The 21,679-nt window shown below is 45.9% G+C and overlaps 1 protein-coding gene across 1 annotated transcript in view; it reads right to left on the bottom strand.

Annotated features, from left to right (window-relative positions):
• The window catches only part of LOC136629148 (oocyte zinc finger protein XlCOF6-like), a 331,535-nt gene that overhangs the window by 276,196 nt on the left and 33,660 nt on the right, over positions 1–21,679 (bottom strand). The window lies entirely within an intron of this gene.

Here is a 21,679-nt window from a genome sequence, read left to right as displayed (position 1 = left end):
CGACCATTGGTCGCTGGGAGCAAGGAGATTTTAAATTTCCTGGGCTCCCCGACTCCTGCGCATGTGTCCGGTGTTTTGCCGGCGGTCGCATGTGCAGAATCTGGGAAAGTTCACGGAGGAAGGTCGCGTCGGGATGCAAATACGGAGGCCTCCGGTAAAAAGTTTCATCTCCTCTCACCGATCGCATCGGTGAGGGGAGATGAACCTTCACCTTTTTTTTTACTTTTACGTGATCGCCATTATCCATTGGATAACAGCGAAGACGTGACCAGGAACCGCTCACCGCGGCTCTCCGTGAAATCTCCAGGCTCTTGGCTAAGTTTTGTAGCCAGGAGCAGGGAGATTTTAAATTATTCTGGAAATCCACGGCTTTTGCGCATGCTCCTGCCATTGTGGCGACGGGGGCATGCGCAGAAGCTGAGGTAAGGTCCGCGGATAAATCTGGGGGCCTTAGGTACGTCATTTCATCCTCCCTCACGGATATGATCTGTGGGGGGAGATGAAACGCAAGCTTTTTTAACTTTTTTTAAACTTTTACACTTTTTTTTACTTTACATGATCACTGCTATCCATTGGATAATAGTGATCATGTCCCCGGTATAATCTCTCTGCTCCTGGCTACACATGGCAGCCAGGAGCAGAGGGATTTTAAATTTCCCGGGGCTCGAGCCCCTCTGTGCACGCGCCCGATGATTGACATCGGGCGTGCATGCGCAGACGGGGACTTCGGGTCCTGGGACATCAGAGAGGACTTAGGTGAGTATTTTCACCTCCCCTCATGGATCCGATCCATGAGGGGATGTGAAACTGACACTTTTTTTTTAACTTTTTAAACTTTTTTGTGATCGCCGCTATCCAATGGAGGAAAAGTTATAATGCCATCTATAAATTCATGCTTTATATTGTTTACACATTTACATTTTTTCTAAAATTTCATTAAGCCCTTGTGGTTGGAGTGTCCCTCCAGAACCTCTCTCTATGTTTTAAAACCGAAAACAATCCTGGTTGCGCACTTCCTTTTTTTTTAATATATATTCTTTATTTTTAATTGGTAAAAAAGGCGGATGGGTTACAATAGAAAAGTGGATAATCACAAAATAAAACAATCAGCCATATACATAACAAAACCAATGACAGCTCTGTTGATAATGCAATGAATAGCACAAATGAAAAACAGTAATCAAATAAAAAATTGACTCTAGTGTATAATGATCGAATGGGTAGATAAAGAAAAACCTCGGTAGTTAAGGGTTAACAGTAAGTTGTTCGGGTGGGCCACGTTCCTCGTGTGTGAAGGAAAGGCAGACGTTCCAGAGACTTTCTAATTTCCCTGAATCTCTTACTCGTCTAGCCTTGATTCTCTCAAAGGAACAAATCATACTCACCTCTTTATACCATTCCAAGATGGAAGGAACAGTGCTGTCTGTCTAGTATCTGGGGATTAAAATCTTAGCCGCATTTATAAAAAACAGGAGAATGGGTTTGTGTTCAGATGCCAGGCCTGGAGCATCTAAGTTTAAGAGAACGACCTCAGGTGTAAGGGTGATGTTAGATTTAAGAATAATACCTAGTAACGAGATATGAGCGGGCACCAAAATGCTCGGGTGCTCGGTACTCGAGTCTAACTTTTCGTAATGCTCGAGAGCTTGTTTTGAGTAACGAACCCCAATGAAGTCAAGGGGAGACTCAAGCATTTTTCAAGCTGACCGAGGCTCCGCATGGGGGAGGTTGTGTGAAACACCTGAAAGCATGAGAAAGTCATGGAAACACCACAGAAACGGATAGGGAACAGCAGGGGCAGCATGCATGGGTGCATCCCAGGCACCCTGGTCCCACTATTAATTTACTTGGGACAGACCATCATTAGCAAGGCACATGCGCTGGTACATCTTAGCTAAGCACCACACTAGGCGCAACCAAGGACAATCACCTCCTGGAGGTGACACCGCTGCCTCTTCTGCTGGGTTTCATGCTGGCATTGCTGACCCAAGGTGCTGTGAGTTACATAGCAATGGGAAATCCATGTGTCCCCACACAATTCATTCTGGGTAGGGGTCAGATAGCTGAGCAACGCAATGGGAAAGTCATCTACACCCTACCCAAGTCATTCAGTGTATTTGTACCAGACAGCTGGACACCGTGCTGGGAAATCTTTGTGCACCCACAGCATAGGCGAGCCCATGAAACCTGCCCAGGACCTCGGCCTCTGGTCACACCCTCAGCAATCATGGGCATAAGGCGGACTCGGATGCTAGTACAGCTGTGAACGTCTCCTTAATTCAGTTACACTTCTTTCGATTGGTCCAAACCAGTGTTTCTGATGACTGTGGTAACACGGATGCAAATACATGTTGACCAGTGATGATCCCCAGACCCCAAGCAGGAGGAGGAGGTGGCATAATAAGCCTGAGAAACCATGACCAAGGTAGGACCCGCAATACTCTGTGTGGGAAGCACGTGAGCGGGCCCTGGGTCAGGCTCAGTCCCAGCTTCCACCTAGTGTGACCCAAGGTGCCGTGAGTTACATAGCAATGGCAAATCCACGTGTCCCCACACACTTCATTCTGTGTAGGTGTCAGATAGCAGAACACAGCCCTACCCAAGTCATTCAGTGTATTTGTGCCAGATTGCTAAAACACTGCAATGGGAAATCTTTGTGCACCCAAAGCATAGTTGAGCCCCAACAACCCTGAGACAGTACTAAATATGAAGAAATCAGAGTGCCCAAACATGGCAGAGTTTCACCCCGCCAAGGACCTTGGCCCACACTTCTGCCCTAGTCATTCAGTGTATTTGTGCCAGATAGGTAAAACACACTGCAATGGGAAAGCCATCTGCACTCTACCCAAGTCAGTCAGTGTATTTGTGCAAGATAGGTAAAACACCGCAATGGGAAGTTTTTGTGCACTCACAGCATAGGCTAGCCCCTGCAGCCAAGGGACAGTATTAAATATTAAGAAATCAGAGTGCCCAAACATGGCAGAGTTTCACCCTGCCCAGGACCTCGGCCCACACTTCTGCCCAAGTCATTCAGTGTTTTTCTGCCAGACTGCTGAACACTGCTATGGGAAACCTTTGTGCACCCACAGTATAGGCAGACCCCTGAAATATTTCTGTAGCAAGAGTATAGTCGATCCCCTGAAACATTTCTGTTGCAAGAGTATAGGCGGACCCCTCCAACCTTTTAGTAGCAAGTGTATAGGCAGACCTCTGAAACTTTTCTGTTGCAAGAGTATAGGCAAACCCCTAAAACCTTTTAGTAGCAAGTGTATAGGCAGACCCCTCAAACCTTTTAGTAGCAAGTGTATAGGCAGACCCCTGAAACATTTCTGTAGCAAGAGTATAAGCTAATCCATGAAACTTCTGTTGCAAAAGAATAGGCGAACCCCTAAAACATTCCTGTTGCAAGAGTATAGGTGGACCCCTTAAACCTTTTAGTAGCAAGTGTATAGGCGGACCCCTGAAACTTTTCTGTTGCGAGAGTATAGGTGTACCCTCGAAACACTTCTGTAGCAAGAGTATAGGCGAACACCTGAAACTTTTCTGTTGCAAGAGTATAGGCGGACCCCAGTAACATTTCTGTTGCAAGAGTATATGCGAACCCCTCAAACATTGGTGTACCAAGAGTTTAGGCGAACACCTGAAAAAATGAGTTTGCCAAGAGTATTTGCGAAAGCAGGAGAAATTTGTTGGCTAAGAGTATAGGCGAAGACCTGAAAAATTGGTGCACCAAGACTGCAAGTGTACTCCTAAAAAATTGCTTAATCCCGAGGGCAGGTGAAAGCCATGAACATTTTTTAAAGATACCGCTCGTTGTTGCTTTATTTGTAATAGAGCCTGGAGGCAGCCCTCCGAAAACATTAGTTTTACAGAGCCTTTTGGCCCGCTGAAAAATTGGCGGTTCAGCGTGATGACATGTTGTTTTAGAAGGAGAAGGGGTAAGTTCTGAAAGATGCATAATTCTCCTGTTGCAGCTAAAAGAATCTTTAGGATCCGTTGCTTTCCACTGGTGAAGAAGAGAAGTCTGGGGTAATCCAGCCTTTGTTCATCTTTATGAGTGTAAGCATGTCGGCACTGGCAGTTGACAGGCGGGTACGCTTATCCGTGATGATTAGAGATGAGCGAACACCAAAATGCTCGGGTGCTCGTTACTCGGCACGAAATTTTCGCAATGCTCGAGGGCTCGTTTCGAGTAACGAACCTCATTGACGTCAATGGGCGACCGGAGCATTTTTGTATTTCGCCGATGCTCGCTAAGGTTTTCATGTGTGAAAATCTGGGCAATTCAAGAAAGTGATGGGAACGACACAGCAAGGGATAGGGCAGGCGAGGGGCTACATGTTGGGCTGCATCTCAAGTTCACAGGTCCCACTATTAAGCCACAATAGCGGCAAGAGTGCCCCCCCCCCCCCCCGCACTGTCAGCGTAAAGATCGTTCTCCTCTGGCACAGCTGTAACAGCTGTAGCAGAGAAGAACGATGTTAGCCCATTGAATTCAATTGTCACACCTTCCTGGTCCACGGACTAAAGCTTTCTCTATGAAAGGCTTGAAATCCCCGCCTCCAGAAACACAGCCAATCACATCACTGTCATTGGCTGTGATTGGCTGAAGGCACGTGTGTTTCTGGAGGCGTGGATTTAAAGCCTTTCGTAGAGAAAGCAATGCTCTGCCGGGAACCAGGAGGGAGCGACAGCCTGCAGGAGCACCGCAGAACACCAGGAAGGAGTGACAGTCTACAGGAGCGGCGCAGATCGTCTGAAGAAGTGAGTAATGCTTTTTATTCTTTGCTCCACTGTATTGCCGGCGTATAAGGTGACAGTTGGGGGGTCGTCTTATACGCCCCGTCGCCTTATACGCCGGTATATATTTTTAGTGTATCACATTTCTGGATGAATTGCAGGGAAGGGGTTATATATTTAACCCCTTCCCGACCATTCATCCTGCGATCGCCGGCAGCCCATTGCATTCAGTGGAACCTGCTGTATTGCTGGTTCCATTGAATTCAATGGGCAAACATCGTTCTTCTCTGCTACAGCTGTTACAGCTGTGGCAGAAAAGAAGGATTTGTCTTCTATATGTTCTCAATGGGGTCGGCGCTGCTGCCGCCGGCCCCACTGAGCGCATATAGAGACGATTTATGGCCTTTAGAAGGACCGTTGGGGTTCTTGAAGCCTACAATACACCTAACACTCTCCCTATAGCAGCTCCAACACGATACCACTTTCCCTGAACTAATGTCAGAATACATCCGTAGCGAGCCGCGGGAAGGGCAGATTTCAATACTCGGGTGACACCTTATCTCCCCAGCCACTCACAGCAGGGGGGTGGTATAGGGCTTAAACGTTGCAGGGGGAAGTTGTAATGCCTTCCCTGTCTTTCAATTGGCCAGAAAAGCGCGCTAACGTCTCACAGAGGAAAGTGAAAGTAACCCGAACACCGCGTGGTGCTCGTTAAGAGTAACGAGCATCCCGAACACCCTAATATTCGCACGAATATCAAGCTCGGACGAGTACGTTCGCTCATCTCTAGTGATGATCCCCCTAGCTGCACTAAACACGCTCTCTGACAAGACGCTAGCGGCAGGACAGGCTGGCACCTCAAAGGCGTACAGCGCAAGTTCGTGCCACGTGTCCAGCTTTGACACCCAATAGTTGTATGAAGCAGAGGCACCACGGAGGACGGTGGCACGATCGGCTATGTACTCCCTCACCATCTTTTTACATTGCTCCTTCCACTCTGGGGAGTGGTGACACAGTCTTGCTGGGGAGCCATAAAACTGCCAAAGGCCTTGGAGAGTGTTCCTCTTCCTGCGCTGGACATGCTGCCTGATCCTCGCACACGCGGCGCACCTTGCCGAGCAGGTCAAACAAGTGGGGGTAGTTTTTCAGAAACTGCTGAACCACCATATTGAAGATGTGGGCAAGGCATGGCACATGTGTGAGGCTGCCAAGCTGCAGAGCTGCCACCAGGTTACGGCCATTGTCACACATGACCATGCCCGGTTGGAGGCTCAGCGGTGAAAGCCAGAGGTCGGTCTGCTCTGTTAGACCCTGTAGCAGCTCGGGGGCTGTGTGCCTCTTGTCACCTAAGCTGATTAGTTTCAGCACGGCTTGCTGATGCTTGCCCACCGCAGTGCTGCCACGCCGCGCGCCACCGACTGCTGGCGACGTGCTCACACTTCTTAATTGAGAGATAGAGGTGGCGGTGGAGGAGGAGGGGGGTTTTGGAGGAGGGGGTATAAAACACCGCAGATACCAGCACCGAGGTAGGACCCGCTATTCTTGGTGTGGGTAGCATGTGAGCGGTCCCAGACTCTGACTTGGTCCCAGCCTCCACCAAGTTCACCCAATGTGCTGTTAGGAAGATATAGTGGACCTGCCCACCAGTACTTGTCCACGTGTCCGTGGTTAAGTGGACCTTCCCAGTAACCGTGTTAGTGTGGGCACGGTTTATGTTTCGGGAGACGTGCTGGTGTAGGGTGGGGACGGCACACCGGGAAAAATAGTGGCGACTGGGGACCGAGTAACGCGGGACCGCCATCATGTTTTTGAAAGCCTACATTTCCATAAGCCTGTATGGCAGCATCTCCAAGCTGATTAATTTGGCAATGTGCACATTTAAAGCTTCTGCATGCGGGTGGGTGGTGGTGTATTTCTGCTTTTGCTCCAATGCTTGTGTTAGCAAAAGCTGTATGCTGCGCTGAGAGACATTGCTGGGGAGGACAGTGCTGATGCGGGTGTGGGTGCAGACCGGAAGGCGCTTGTGCCTGCATCCTGGGAGGGGTATTGGATCTGTGTGGCAGGTTGGGGCACAGGGGAAGAGGCAGTGGTGTGACCCGTAGGTGGTGAATGGCCTTTGTCCCACCTTGTGGGGTACTTGGCCATTATATGCTGCGCATGTTGGTGGTGGTGAGGCTGGTAGTAGTGGCTCCCCGGCTGATCTTAGTGCGGCACAGGTTGCACACCACTGTTCGGCGGTCGTCCGTGCTATCGCTAAAAAACATCCACACCTTTGAACACCTAGCCCTCTGCATGGAGGCTTGCCGCGAGGGGGTGCTTTGCGAAACAGTTGGGGGATTCTTTGCTCTGGCCCTGCCTCTCCCCCTGGCCACCCCACTGCCTCTTCCAACCTGTCCTGCTGCTGCACTTACCTCACCTCTGAAGCCCTGTCTTCAGTGGGCTTAGCAAGCCAGGTGGAGTCAGTCACCTCATCGTCCAGCAGCTCTTCCTCCGAATCCCCTGTGCGCTCGTCCCTCGGACTTACTGCCCTTACTACCTCACTGACAGACAACTGTGTCTCATCATCCTCATCCACAGAAAGCTCTTGAGACAGTTGCCGGAAGTCCCCAGCCTCATCAGCCGGACTCCGGGAACATTCCAAAGGTTGGGCATCGGTCACGACAAACTCCTCAGTTGAGAGAGGAACCGTTTTTTCCCACTCATGGCAGGGACCCGAGAACAGTTTCTGTGAGTCTGCCTGCTCAGAATATGTCATTTTCATGGAGTGAGGAGGCTGGGAAGAAGGCGGAGCAGCGAGAGGATTCAGAGTTGCAGTCCCTAGGCCGGGAGTAGTGGACTGCATAGAAGACTGAGTGTTCGATACATTACTGGATGTGTTATCTGCCATCCACGACAGGACCTGCTCGCACTGCTCTACTTGTAATAAAGGTCTACTGCGCGGTCCAGCAAATTGTGATATGAAGCTAAGGAGCATAGCGACTTGGTGCTCTCCTAATCTCTCAGCAGCCGGCTGTGATTCACCCCACCCAGGAGTTCGGCCTGTGCCCACACCCTCACCTGAACGCCCGCGTCCACGTCCTCGACCCTTACCCCTATTCTTCATCATGTCGGATTAAGGATAGAGCAGGGTCCAAAATAATTACCCCACTGTACAGCGCTGACAACTGTGGCTAATTCACTGCAAACAGAGACTTGTAGATAGCGGAGGCTCTATGCTGTGACTGGAAAAAATTAAACCTCTGTCTCGGGCTGATACCTAGGGGTACCGCTCACAGAGACTTGTAGATAAGAGAGGCGGTGGGAGAAAACTCTAAAGCCAGTGGATAGTGCTGGTAATTGCGGCTACCTCAACCCCCCCGAAGGAAAGGGTATTGTACGACGCTCTGCACAGGGGCAGAAAGCTATACAGCCAGTGGATAGTGTTGCTAACTGCGGCTACTTCACCGCACCCAAGGAAAGGGTATTGTGAGACGCTCTGCACAGGGGCAGAAAACTGTACAGCTAGTGGACAGTGCTAATAACTGCGGCTACTTCACCGCACCCAAGGAAAGGGGATTGTGAGATGCTTTGCACAGTGACAGACCTAAAATGGTTTGCAGTGTCCCAGGAGACATAGAACGGTATAACTGAAATGGTTTGCAGTGTCCCAGGAAATATTAGAGTACTGTTTCGCGGTGAGACCTCTGCCTAATACACTGCAGACATAGAACGGTATAACGGAAATGGTTTGCAGTGGCCCAGGAAATACTAGAGTACTGTTTTGCGGTGAGACCTCTACCTAATGCACTGCAGACATAGAACGGTATAAGGGAAATAGTTTGCAGTGTCCCAGGAAATATTAGAGTACTGCTTAGCGATGAGACCTCTGCCTAATGCACTGCACACTGTGAATGCTATAGCTGTAATGCTCTGCACAGGCCTAGATGCTTTAAAAAAAAGGGTGCACTACTGCTCCCAGCCAGCCAAAATTGTAATGCACACAATGAGGAGTAGCCCTAAGAAGGACTGTTGGAGTTCTTGAAGGAAGGATCCCGACTGTAACACTTTCACTATCTCAGCAGCTCTTTCCCTAACCTCTGCCTAATGCACTGCAGATTGAGAATGTTATAGCTGTAATGCTCTGCACAGGGCTAGATGCAAAAACAAAAAGGGTGCACTACTGCTCCCATCCAGCCATAACTGTAATGCACACAATAAGGAGTAGCCCTAAGAAGGACCGTTGGGGTTCTTGAAGAGAGGATCCTACTCTAACACTTTCCCTATATCAGCATCAGCACTTTCCCTAACCTGTGCCAGCATGCGTCTGAGGTGAGCCACGTGCGGCACCGGTTTAACGGTTTAAGTATTCGGCGGTCACCTGAACGGCCCAGCCACTCACTGCTGTAGACATGCAGAGGAAGTCTCAGCAGGAAGTGGTAAAGCCTTCCCCGCATGTTTATTGGCTAAAAAATGGCGCTAAACATGCGGGGAAGGGAAGTGAAATTTTCTCGAGTACCGCGTGTTGCTCAATTCGAGTACCGAGCATCCCGAGTAGCCTAATACTCGAACGAGTAGCAAGCTCGGAAGAGTATGCTCACTCATCTCTGCTAGTAACTTCTGAATCTCTTCCCAGAAAGGTCGTAGAAGTGGGCATGAAAACCAGTTGTGGGAGTTTGATCTGATATCATCTGAGCATCTCCAACATAAATTCACTGGAAAGGACCCACTAGAAAATATAATTGTTTTACAATTAAAAAATAACTTTTATTTATCCTATTTAAAATAGACAAACATATATGACAACAAGAAATGTAATAATACCTCCGTTATTAGTACTGTATTCGCAATAGATGACAGTTATTTTGATACTTGTTATTGCTTATGTGGAGGTATGCGCATATAATAGGGATCACCCTGAAAATGGTCTGTTACCTAGAGATCCAAAGGTCACAAAATAAACAGTTGGCCCAGATACGGCCTTGACTGTATAAAGGATTAGACCGTGGATCTCGTGTGATTATTCCACTCCTTTAGTGCAGTTTATTATAATTTATTGAAACTGGTACACTTATAGTTATTCACAAAAAACCGTGGATCTTTGGGAAAATATTGCATTTCTAGGGCGCAGTAATTGATGATTATTGCGATTAATGCGTCTGCTATTTGTTCAAACGATCGACGCGTTTCCTCGGCTCCTAGTTATTTAGCCGATTCATCAGGATCAGAGTATCATGTTTTAATATTATCCACTCAGGAAAGTAAAGCTGGGTGTTTACAAAATCGCAAGAGGGTGCTCAAATTATGATATAGAGCAATTGATTTTCCTAGCAGTTCAGCTTTTTAGCCCACTTTGATTGCCACACTAGAGGCTATATTACTGATAGGATGGATATTTGCTCAGATGCAAATGGACAATTAAGTCTATGATGACGTCTGATGAATTTAGGGCGCAATCATAGAGACATGTAGTGCATTGCGGTACTGTCATGCGTGTTGTGTTTGCCACTAAGAAGGCAGTTATAGGTAGGTATAGATATTTCCACCATATAGTTCAATAAGGTTATTCCAACGCTATGGAAGAGCTGGGGTAGCTGAGTGAGCTAGATAACATTGCTCATTAGAAAGTCAGCTAGCCACTATATAGCTCAATGAGATTGTTCAGGCGTTGTGGATCAGCTGGGGTAGCTGAATGAGCTTGATCATCAGCTAGCCACTATCTAGCTCAATGAGAATATTCAAGTGCTATGAACCAGCTGGGGTGGCTGAATGAGCTAGATAACATTGCTCATTGAAAGTCAGCTAACCTCCTAAACTGATTCATGCCTATGGAGACGTTTGGAGTGTTTGGCCTGATGTTACCCACTCCAAATGTTCACACACACACGCACACATTCAACAAGACAACCGCTGAGATCTATGTCTCATGATATTCTGGCAGACCTGGTATGTGCAGGACCGCCAGAGTTTAAATACAATTGGCACCGCCTCTTCTGCTGAGGGCTTGTACTGCCCTCCACCACTCGTTGCCATGTAAGTCATCAAGGGGCGTTTCTGGGGACTCCGGTCATGTGACCGTTAATAGTGGATGTAAATAACGCAAGATAACGGTACGTGCCGCCGAGTCCGCGCACATCGTGCAAGAGCGCGGCGCTTGTAAAAGGAGCAAGTCTTATCCCGCTGTGCTCTGCGCCCGATGTATTTCAGCGCTGCGCAACTAAACAGGGGAGAAGGTATCTCTCTGTGTGATAACCTGTTCCGTTTTCACTTGGCATCAATATGAAATCTAATTAAAGAGATCCCTATAGCAGACAAGTGTATTTATTGTCCTTTGATATTTTTCATGAGATTTGGCACTATACGTTATTTGGGTAGTGCATAATAGAGGATAAATAAGAGGATGTCTTGGTAACCGACGATGCAGGTAAGTATCTTAGTATCGTTATTCTGTTTTATTGTTTATTTGATTCTAACACTTACTGAGGACTTAATCGGTGTACTTATTAGTATCTTTTTGTAAAGGGTGCAGGTATTCCTGTAAAGCTTGTAAGTTGTGATGACCTCAGAGCATCTCCAACATAGAGGGGAATAGTCTGGGTCTATTTTGTTTAATAGGAATGGGGTTTTATGTCATCTAGAGAAGATTTTATAATTTAGTTCTAGGAACCTAGTGGAAGAGGAAGATGAGTGAGACCTAGATATAATGTCCTTTATCCCATCTGTAGTAAAGGTGGTATTCAATTAAGATTCCCAACGAGCGATAAAGGAGGGTTGATGTTCATTTTGTGTCAGGGTCCTATATATTTTAGAGATTGGACTCTTAATGGGCTGGAGACTACAAAATAGTTTGAGAAATAGTAAATCCTGGTCTGTATCTATAATATCTGGAGAGTGCAGCACAACGAGTCCCTAATGATATGTAAGACTTCGCTTTTGAGTAGGGTGTCCCCTAAGTGGTTTAGGAACTGTAAATCTTGAGGTACAGACTTGTCCTTAATGAGGCAGCTACATTATAGCATCTTTAATCGGGGGTCACTCATGATTTTCTGTTTAAGCACTCTAAATTTGTTAGGAATTAGTGCGAGAAATGGAGTATAACTGCTACTCTGAGGTACCAGTTTATGCTTCTTGTTTGCTTTATGCCATAAACTTAGGGTTAATTTAGTATAATGGTTTGGGATCTCCTTCAGCTTAACTTTGTTATATGGCATGGACCAGAGCAATAGTTTCTGATCATTGTTTAGTGAAAAAAGTTCTAGTTCCACCCAGAGTTTAGTACTTGTTTGGTAGGTCAGGTCCACCATGCGGTTCAGATGTGATGCAATCCAATACTGTTCAAAATCTGGAAGCCCTATTCCACCGCATCTTTTGGTTTTGACAAGCATTGCATGATTGACCCTGTGTCCCTTACCCTGCCATATAAACTTTGCTACAAGGCTTTTAAGTTTGGTGAAGAAAATCTGTGGGACCTCTATTGACAGCGTTTGGAGCACATACAATATTTTTGGCAGGTAGATCATTTTAATTAAACTCTTTCTGCTGTGAGACGGTGACCGGCAAGGTGCTGGAGGGCAGGTATGTGTTGCCTAGGATGCACTCCTATGCTGCCTTGGGGAGCGCTTGGGCAGATGCGTGCCACCGAGCAGCCTGGGCTCGGTGGAGGAAGCCGACAGTATAGTGTTAGTAGCATTTAGCCACTAACACGTTGTAGTTTGTAAGTGGCTCCAAACCACATAATCCGGGCCGGCTTTTCCTGGAGTGACCAAAGTGAAGGGTGGGATGGTCACTCCCACGTACCAGGTGGGGCTGGTACCAGGCCTTATAAAGCCTGGGCCTACAGGGCCAGGAGGAGAGCTGAGACCTCTGCAGGTCTGAGAGTCCTGGCTGGCTGTGTGCAGGAGCCATTTGTTTACCAGTACGTAGACAGGGACGCCACATGTATAGTAAGTGCTCAGACGAGCAGGATTTACGTTATGCTTGCCTGATGTTAAGGCCTGTATTTTGCTTTTGTTTGCTTGGAAATAAACCCAGGCAAAGCCTGGACTAAAGACTTTATCCTATGTGTCACTGTCTCTGACTGCTTATGCCCAGGTTGCTACCGATCCTAAACGCTAATCCCTCACACTGCCAAGCCATGACATCGGCAGGGAGCTCCAGGAAACAAGATCCTTCTCTATTCTCCCAAATAGGGGCACAAAATTTAAATTGTACAGATCTGTTGTGCTCCAAGATATTCTTGTCCCTAGATACACTACCGTTCAAAAGTTTGGGGTCACATTGAAAAGTCCTTATTTTTGAAGGAAAAGCACTGTACTTTTCAATGAAGATAATTTTAAACTAGTCCTAACTTTAAACAAATGCACTCTATACATTGCTAATGTGGTAAATGACTATTCTAGCTGCAAATGCCTGTTTTTTTGTGCAAAATCTACAAAGGTGAATAGAGGCCCATTTCCAGCAACTATCACTCCAGTGTTCTAATGGTACAATGTGTTTGCTCATTGGCTCAGAAGGCTAATTGATGATTAGAAAACCCTTGTGCAATCATGTTCACACATCTGAAAACAGTCTAGCTCGTTACAGAAGCTACAAAACTGACCTTCCTGTGAGCAGATTGAGTTTCTGGAGCATCACATTTGTGGGGTCAATTAAACGCTCAAAATGGCCAGAAAAAGAGAACTTTCATCTGAAACTCGACAGTCTATTCTTGTTCTTAGAAATGAAGGCTATTCCATGCGAGAAATTGCTAAGAAATTGAAGATTTCCTACAACGGTGTGTACTACTCCCTTCAGAGGACAGCACAAGCAGGCTCTAACCAGAGTAGAAAAAGAAGTGGGAGGCCGCGTTGCACAACTAAGCAAGAAGATAAGCACATTGGAGTCTCTAGTTTGAGAAACAGATGCCTCACAGGTACCCAACTGGCATCTTCATTAAATAGTACCCGCAAAACACCAGTGTCAACATCTACAGTGAAGAGGCGGCTGCGAGATTTTGGGCTTCAGGGCAGAGTGGCAAAGAAAAAGCCATATCTGAGACTGGCCAATAAAAGAAAAAGATTAAGATGGGCAAAAGAACACAGACATTGGACAGAGGAAGACTGGAAAAAAGTGTTGTGGACGGATGAATCCAAGTTTGAGGTGTTTGGATCACAAAGAAGAACGTTTGTGAGACGCAGAACAAATGAAAAGATGCTGGAAGAATGCCTGACACCATCTGTTAAGCATGGTGGAGGTAATGTGATGGTCTGGGGTTGCTTTGGTGCTGGTAAGGTGGGAGATTTGTACAGGGTAAAAGGGATTCTGAATAAGGAAGGCTATCACTCCATTTTGCAACGCCATGCCATACCCAGTGGACAGCGCTTGATTGGAACCAATTTCATCCTACAACAGGACAATGACCCTAAACACACCTCCAAATTGTGCAAGAACTATTTACAGCAGAAGCAGGCAGCTGGTATTCTATCGGTAATGGAGTGGCCAGCGCAGTCACCAGATCTGAACCCCATTGAGCTGTTGTGGGAGCAGCTTGACCGTATGGTACGCCAAAAGTGCCCATCCAACCAATCCAACTTGTGGGAGATGCTTCTAGAAGCGTGGGGTGCAATTTCACAAGCTTACCTCAACAAATTAACAGCTAGAATGTCAAAGGTGTGCAATGCTGTAATTGCTGCAAAAGGAGGATTCTTTGACGAAAGCAAAGTTTGATGTAAAAACAATGTTATTTCAAATACAAATCATTATTTCTAACCTTGTCAATGTCTTGACTCTATTTTCTATTCATTTCACAACGCATAGTGGTGAATAAGTGTGACTTTTCATGGAAAACACAAAATTGTTTGGGTGACCCCAAACTTTTGAACGGTAGTGTATGTAATTTGTTTGCTTGAATTTTTGAATGGTGAAATTTTTAAAATTTCTGACCAAGAACCCTGTTTAATGTTTATATTTAATAGTTCCGATTTTGAGAGGTTTAGTTTAAAGTTGGAAATTTGACCAAAATTCTTGAACTCATGCAGAATATGGGGAATTGCTGTTTTGGGATCCGTAAGGAAAAACAGCATGTCGTCCTCGTAGGAGGCTGATTTGTGTTCCCTGGAGCCGCATTTTTATACCTGTGATTTTATTATTTTGTCAGATTTTTTCCAAAAAGGTTTCCATAGTTAGGATAAATAATAGAGGGGAGAGAGGGAAGCCCTGTCTGGTTCCATTATTAATTAGGACTACAGGGGAGAAATCAGAGTTAATTTTGATTCTAACTGAGGGAAAGGAGTACAGGGCCATGATCTTATCGATGAATATTTCTGGGAAACCAAATTTTGAAAGGGACATTCGCAAAAATAACCAGTCAACTTTATCGAAAACCTTTTCAGGATCTGTACTGAGAAGGGCTATTGGAGATTTGCTCTCATGTGCTAAATTTATTATATTAAGCAGTTTTAAGGTGTTATCTTTTGCTTCTATATTCAATACAAAGCCCACTTGCTCAGAGTTGATCAATTCGGGCAGAATCAGTTTAATTCTGTTAGCTAAGATTTTAGCGTGTATTTTAATATCATTTTTAATTAGGGATTTGGGTCTATAACTACTACATAGGGAGGAGTCTTTTCCTTCTTTGGGGATTAGTGTAATGTGTGACGTCAATGCCTCTTTTTGGAAAGAGTTTCCCGCAATGATGGAATTGAAATAATGAACTAGATGTGGAGTGAGGGGCTCTTTAAAAATTTTGAAATATAGGGATCCAAAACCATCTGGACCAGGACTTTTCCTGTTCGGGGCAGATTGGATACATCCCTCCACCTCCCGAGGGGAGATTGGCTCGAGGCGCGGTTGTAGTTGAGTTATAGATACACTGGGGAGTTTGACCGAATCTAGGAAGTCTCGTATTCTTTGCTGTTTGATTGATAGGGACTCTCTGGAGTTTTGAACGTTATATAAGTCAGAATAAAATGCATGAAAAATATTTGAGATCTCCGATGTTTTGTCATGTATCATATCGTTTTTGTCTTTTATTTTAGGAATAAAAATCTTTGCATTTTGTGTTTTAATTAGGGCTGCAAGCTTTTTCCTGCACTTATCTGAAAAAGCATAATGCTTATATCTTGAGAAAAAAAGAGACTTCAGATTTCTGATTTAGAATCTCTTTCAACTTGATATGCAGGTTAAATTATTGTTTTTCATATTGAGATGAAACATTTTTCTTATTAATAATAATATAATAATCTTTATTTGTATAGCACCAACTTATTCCGCAGCGCTTCCAGGCATGGATAAATGCAAAACAATACAACAATTACAATGTGAGGTACATTGGGTTAAACACACATGGGTTGGGGGTGGTACAGGAGGTGCAAGGGGTGGGGAACACAGGCAATAGGAAATTTTATGTGCAGATCAATTATTAGAAGGCAAACGAGGTGGGGCACCATAGGGAGGGGCGAGGGACTAGGTCAGGAGATTTGGTATGCTTCCCTGAAGAGGTGAGTTTTTAAGGCACGTCTGAAATTTCGTGCATCGAGAATTGTCCGGATGCCTTGGGGTAGAGCATTCCAGAGGATGGGTGCTGCTCTGGTGAAGTCCTGTAGGCGAGCATGTGAGGTTCCTATTACAGGGGTGTTAAGTCTGAATGTGTTAGCCGATCGGAGTGAGCGGGCTGGGTGATGTACTGACAGGAGGGAGGTGATGTATGCTGGTGCAGCGCCATGCAGAGCTTTGTGAGTGAGGCAGTGGAGTTTAAATTTAGCTCTGCAGTGGATCGGCAGCCAGTGCAGCGACTGGCATAATGCAGAGGCGACTGAGTAACGACTGGATAGAAAAATGAGCCTAGCTGCTGCATTTAGTATGGATTGGAGTGGAGCAAGTCTAGTGCTGGGGAGGCCAATGAGTAGCGATTTGCAGTAGTAAAGCCGGGAGTGGATGAGGGCGACCACGAGTGTCTTTAGCGTGTCCATGGTTAGGAACGGACGTATTTTAGCGATATTTCTGAAGTGCATGTGGCATGTTTGGGCAAGAGATTGGATATGGGGGGTAAAGGAGAGGTCAGAGTCCAGTGTGACCCCAAGGCATCGGGCATGCCGTCTGGGGGTTATGATGGTGCCAGACACTGGAATGGAGATGTTAAGGGGAGGTTGGTTAGAAGGTGGAAAGACAAGGAGGTCAGTTTTAGAGAGGTTTAGTTTTTTAAAAAGAGAGGACATAGTGTTAGAGACAGCGGACAGACAGTCGGTGATATTTTGGAGGAATGGTTCAGAGATCTCACGAGAGGGGGTGTATAGTTGGATGTCGTCAGTGTAGAGATGGTATTGGAGGCCAAATTTGTGGATGGTTTGTCCAATTGCGGCAGTATAGATAGAGAAGAGAAGGGGACCAAGAACCGAGCCCTGCTGTACCCCGACAGCGAGAGGAAGTGGAGCAGAGATAGAACCAGCAAAGGAAACACTGAAAGAGCGGTCAGAGAGGTAGGAAGAGAACCAGGAGAGAGCAGTATCCTTTAGACCAATGGAGCGGAGCATAGGGAGAAGGAGGTTATGGTCGACAGTGTCAAATGCATCAGACAGGTCAAGGAGGATTAGTAGGGAGTAGTTACCTCTCGACTTTGCAGTCATCAGGTCATTTGTAACTTTTGTAAGGGCAGTTTCGGTTGAGTGTAGAGAGCGGAAACCAGACTGGAGGGGGTCAAGGAGTGAGTTGTCAGAGAGAAAGCATGTAAGGCAGGAGTAGACCAGGCGTTCTAGTAATTTGGAGATGAAGGGGAGGTTTGAGACAGGTCGGTAGTTGGCAGCATCAGTTGGGTCCAGGGTTGGTTTTTTAAGCAGAGGGGATATGATGGAGTGTTTTAAATAAGGAGGGGAAAGGGTCAGAGGTTAGGGAGAGGTTGAAGATTGTGTTAAGGTGAGTAATGAGAGCTGGGGAAAGGGGAGAGGGTCGCTAGCGCAAGTGGTGGGGCGGGCAGCGGAAAGGAGCCCGGAGACTTTTTCCTCTGTCGTTGGTTCTAACGTAGATAGTGAGTAGGTGCTGGATGCAGTGCTGATGAAACTGGGATCGGGGCTAACCATGCAGTGTCAGAGATTTCTTTTCGAATGTTGTCAATATTGTTTTTTGAAATAGGCAGCTAGTTCTCCAGCAGTCAGGTCTGTCACAGAGGACTGTTCTTTGGGGCTGAGGAGGGAGTGAAAGGTCTCAAAGAGGTGTTTGGGGTTGTGGGATAGTTAGGAGACAAGGGAGGTGAAATAAACTTGTTTGGCACGATGAAGGGCTAGGTTATAGGTTTTAAGCATGAATTTGAAGTGGAGGAAGTCTGCTGGCAGCTTTGACTTTCTCCACAGCCGCTCAGCGCACCTAGAGCACCGCCGAATGAAGCGAGCCAAGGTTGCCGTGGTCTGCGTTTAATGGCTCGATCCAGGGCACGGCTGAGGGTGGTGTGGTAGTATTTGGCTGCCAGGTTAGGGCAGGGGAGGAGAAAGATAGGGGATAGGGAAGACTGAATAGTTTCGGCTAACTGTTTAGTGCTGACAGACTGGAGGTTCATAGAGGTGCGATAGGTAGGAGGGTCAGGGGTGATGCTAGGGTGCCTTATTGAGAAAGAGAGTAGGTTGTGATCTGAGAGTGGAAGGGGGGAGTTAGTAAAATGAGAGGCAGAGCAGAGACAGAGGAAAACTAAATTGAGAGTGTTGCCATCTCTATGAGTGGGGGAGTCAGAGATTAGTGATAAGCCAGGGGAGGAGGTAAGAGTTAAAAGCTGGGAGGCAGATGAGGAGCTGGGATCATTAGTAGGAATGTTGAAATCACCAAGGATGAGGGTTGGGATTTCACAGGATAGGAAGTGGGGGAGCCAGGCAGTGAAGTGGTCTAGGAACAGGCGGGTGGGACCTGGGGGGGGGGGCGGTAAATAACTGCAACATGCAGAGGCAGTGGGTGGAAGAGTTGCAGGATGTGGACTTCGAAGGAGTGGAAGGTAAGGGAGGGAGCTGAGGGAACGACCTGGAAGGTACAGTTTGGTGAGAGGATGATGCCTACTCCTCCGCCGCGTCTGTCATCCGATCTGGGGGTGTGGGAGAACTGCAGCCCATCATAGGACAATGCAGCGGGGGAGGTAGAATCAGACTGCTGTATCCAGGTTTCTGTGAGGGCGAGCAGGTTCAAGTGCTTACTGGTGAAGAGGTCATGGATAGTTGGGAGTTTGTTACATGCAGATTGAGAGTTCCATAGGGTGCATTTGAATGGGGCAGGGGGGGTATTTTGGTAGAGAGCAGTACGGGGTGGGCCTGGGTTGGGGTATATGTCCCCTGCGGCTAGGAGTAGCAGGGTAGCAAGGTTGAGTGCATAGGGGATTTGTGTGGGTGGCTGAGGTGTTTCTTTGCGGTATGGGGGGGTTGGAGGCATCTCTGGAAGTTGAAAAGTGCATGGGAGCCATACATGGGTGAGGAGAGGAGGGAGGGGTGGATGGAGTGTGTTGGGCCTGGACGTTGGAAGAAAGTGTTAAGGCTTGAAAAGAGGATAGTGATAGAGATCAGTGCAAAGAGAAGAGTATTTTCCTCCAGGCTTTGGACAGTTGTGGATGTTACCTGTCTCCTGCTCTGTCGCATAAGACACTTGTTTCTGGACACTTAGTGCTGGACACATGAGGTGAGGCAGCCTCTGGTGAGGCATGGAGGATATATTACAGGTTTCTATATGATTGATCTGCTCAGTGAGGAGGGTAATCTCTCTCTCTTTCTCCTTCTTTTTAACTTGTGCCCATTTCAATAAACAGGCCTCTTATTACCGCCTTATGGGCCTCCCAAAGGGTCATGGGATTGCATGGTTCTAGTCCGTTCTCCTCAAAATAGTGTTGTAAACCTCTTTGCATGTATTCAATGTCTTCTTTGCTCTTTAGCAGGCTGTCATTTATTGGCCAATTGGACACCGATCTCTTTTTGGGAGAGAAGGATATCTTCATGAAATCAGAGCATGGTCAGAGTATAGAATAGAATCATAGAAAGTTTTGGTTATTGAGTCTAAGAGAGAGTGCTTAATATAAAAGTAATCTATTCTTGAGTATTTTTTATGAACCGGGGAATAAAAGGAATAGTCCCTTAAGTCTTGATTGAGAACTCTCCAAGGGTCTACCAAGTGGACATCGGCCAACAGTCAGTCAGTCAGTGAGGGCTTTCGTCTTTATATATATATATATATATATATATATATATATATATATATATATATATATATATATATATATTTTCCTGTTTTTTTGGATGGATTGAGAGATCTAGAAACTATGCATTGAATTTATCATTATAATGTTTTCGGAACCAGCTATGTATAGTACTTGATGAACATGGATTACATTAGAGGAAGTCAAATCCATTGAAAACACAAAGTGTGAATGAAAACCACTGTATGTTCCACTCGTGACGGAATTGGAACACATATTTGGTGTTGACGCGGTCAGGTGATGCCATACATAATGACGATGGAGCGTGATGACGTCACAGGCCGTCTCCCTCCTTTGGTACGAGCGGAGGACACCGTGGTAATGGGAACAGGTAAAAGATTATATATACACACACTATATGTATTATTGTAAGGCTTGAAAAATAATAATAATCTTTATTTGTATAGCGCCAACATATTCCGCAGCGCTTGCATAGACAGGGGGAATACAGAAAGACAAAAGTACAAAAATTACAGAACAACGGTTACATAGTAATCAGCTGATGGAGACAGTAGGGGTGAGGGTCCTGCTCCAACGAGCTTACATACTATAAGTAATGGGGTGATACAGAAGGTAAAGGGCTGGTATGGCGAGGTGGAGAGTGAGGAATGCTGTACACATAGACAAAGGTGCTTGTATGCACCAAAATGCGCAGTCCTTTTATATAATACCTATGATCGCTAAATGAAGAGAAAAATTACTTTTTACTGTTTGGCAGATTGGAATATCATCTGAGGCATTTGCAACAGGAGGGGGCTTCTGTGGACACCATATCCCCTCCTCCAAAGTCAGTTCCTATCACTTGGTAGAACACTCATGGAATATTCATATTCATAATTATCTGGTGAACCCTATAGCGCAAAGTTTTTTATAACTAAGTTTGTTCTTTTTCATAAATAACAAGTAGTCTTCATTCTACTGGTGACTGCAATACCATATATTAGCATTAAATAAAAGTAGGATGAAGCAAAAGTCTGCACACACCTTTAATGAGTTTTATAATGAGAAAACGGACTTCCAAGTTGTGAAAATATTAATTTGGAGGGAGGGTATTGTTCCATCTTCTGTATGTGGAGGTCTAAAAAAGAGATAAAACATCACAAAACTGTCACATTCCTTTGCCTCAGGGGACTGATTAAGTATTTACTTCTTTGCTCTGCTTGTCTGGTATTGTTTTAAGTGCAAATCAGTCTCAAATTTCTGTGTTGGGAACACTTGTATTTAGGTCAAGAGGGGTGTTGTCTGTGCATATTATATATATATATATATATATATATATATGCCCCATCCAAAGTAGTTTCATTAAGCCCGATGAAGGATCCATAGAAGAACAGAAAACTAGCTAGATCATCATAAATTTTTGTTAGCTATTAAAAGGTATGGTATCATATCTACAAGATTACTTGGTTTCTCTAACTGAAAATAATCACCCCTAGGCTTTATTCACATGAGCATATATTGGCTGCCGTTTTCACAGCCGGCCGATATACACGACCCTCTGGCGCATTGGATTCCAATATAGCGCCAGGTGCTTTTGCGCTGGGCAGGAAAGATAGTCCCAGACGTCTATGGGAGCCAATGACAGCTGCTGGAGAAGAGATTGCTAAACTCCCTCCCCCTTTTCTCCTCCTCTCCACCCCGTGCTGGCTTTTTGCAATGTGAAGGGGCAGGACAGGGGGTGGGAGGGGTAGTTGCTAAGCTCCACCCCATCCACTCCCATTGCTGGCTTCTGGCAAGGGGCGGAAGCTTAGCACACTATCTCCCACCCCA

Source organism: Eleutherodactylus coqui, chromosome 5 (assembly GCF_035609145.1).
Source record: "Eleutherodactylus coqui strain aEleCoq1 chromosome 5, aEleCoq1.hap1, whole genome shotgun sequence".
NCBI classification, from domain to species: Eukaryota; Metazoa; Chordata; class Amphibia; order Anura; family Eleutherodactylidae; genus Eleutherodactylus; species Eleutherodactylus coqui.
The sequence above is the reverse complement of the archived record's forward strand: the minus strand, read 5'-3'. Positions and strand labels throughout refer to the sequence as shown.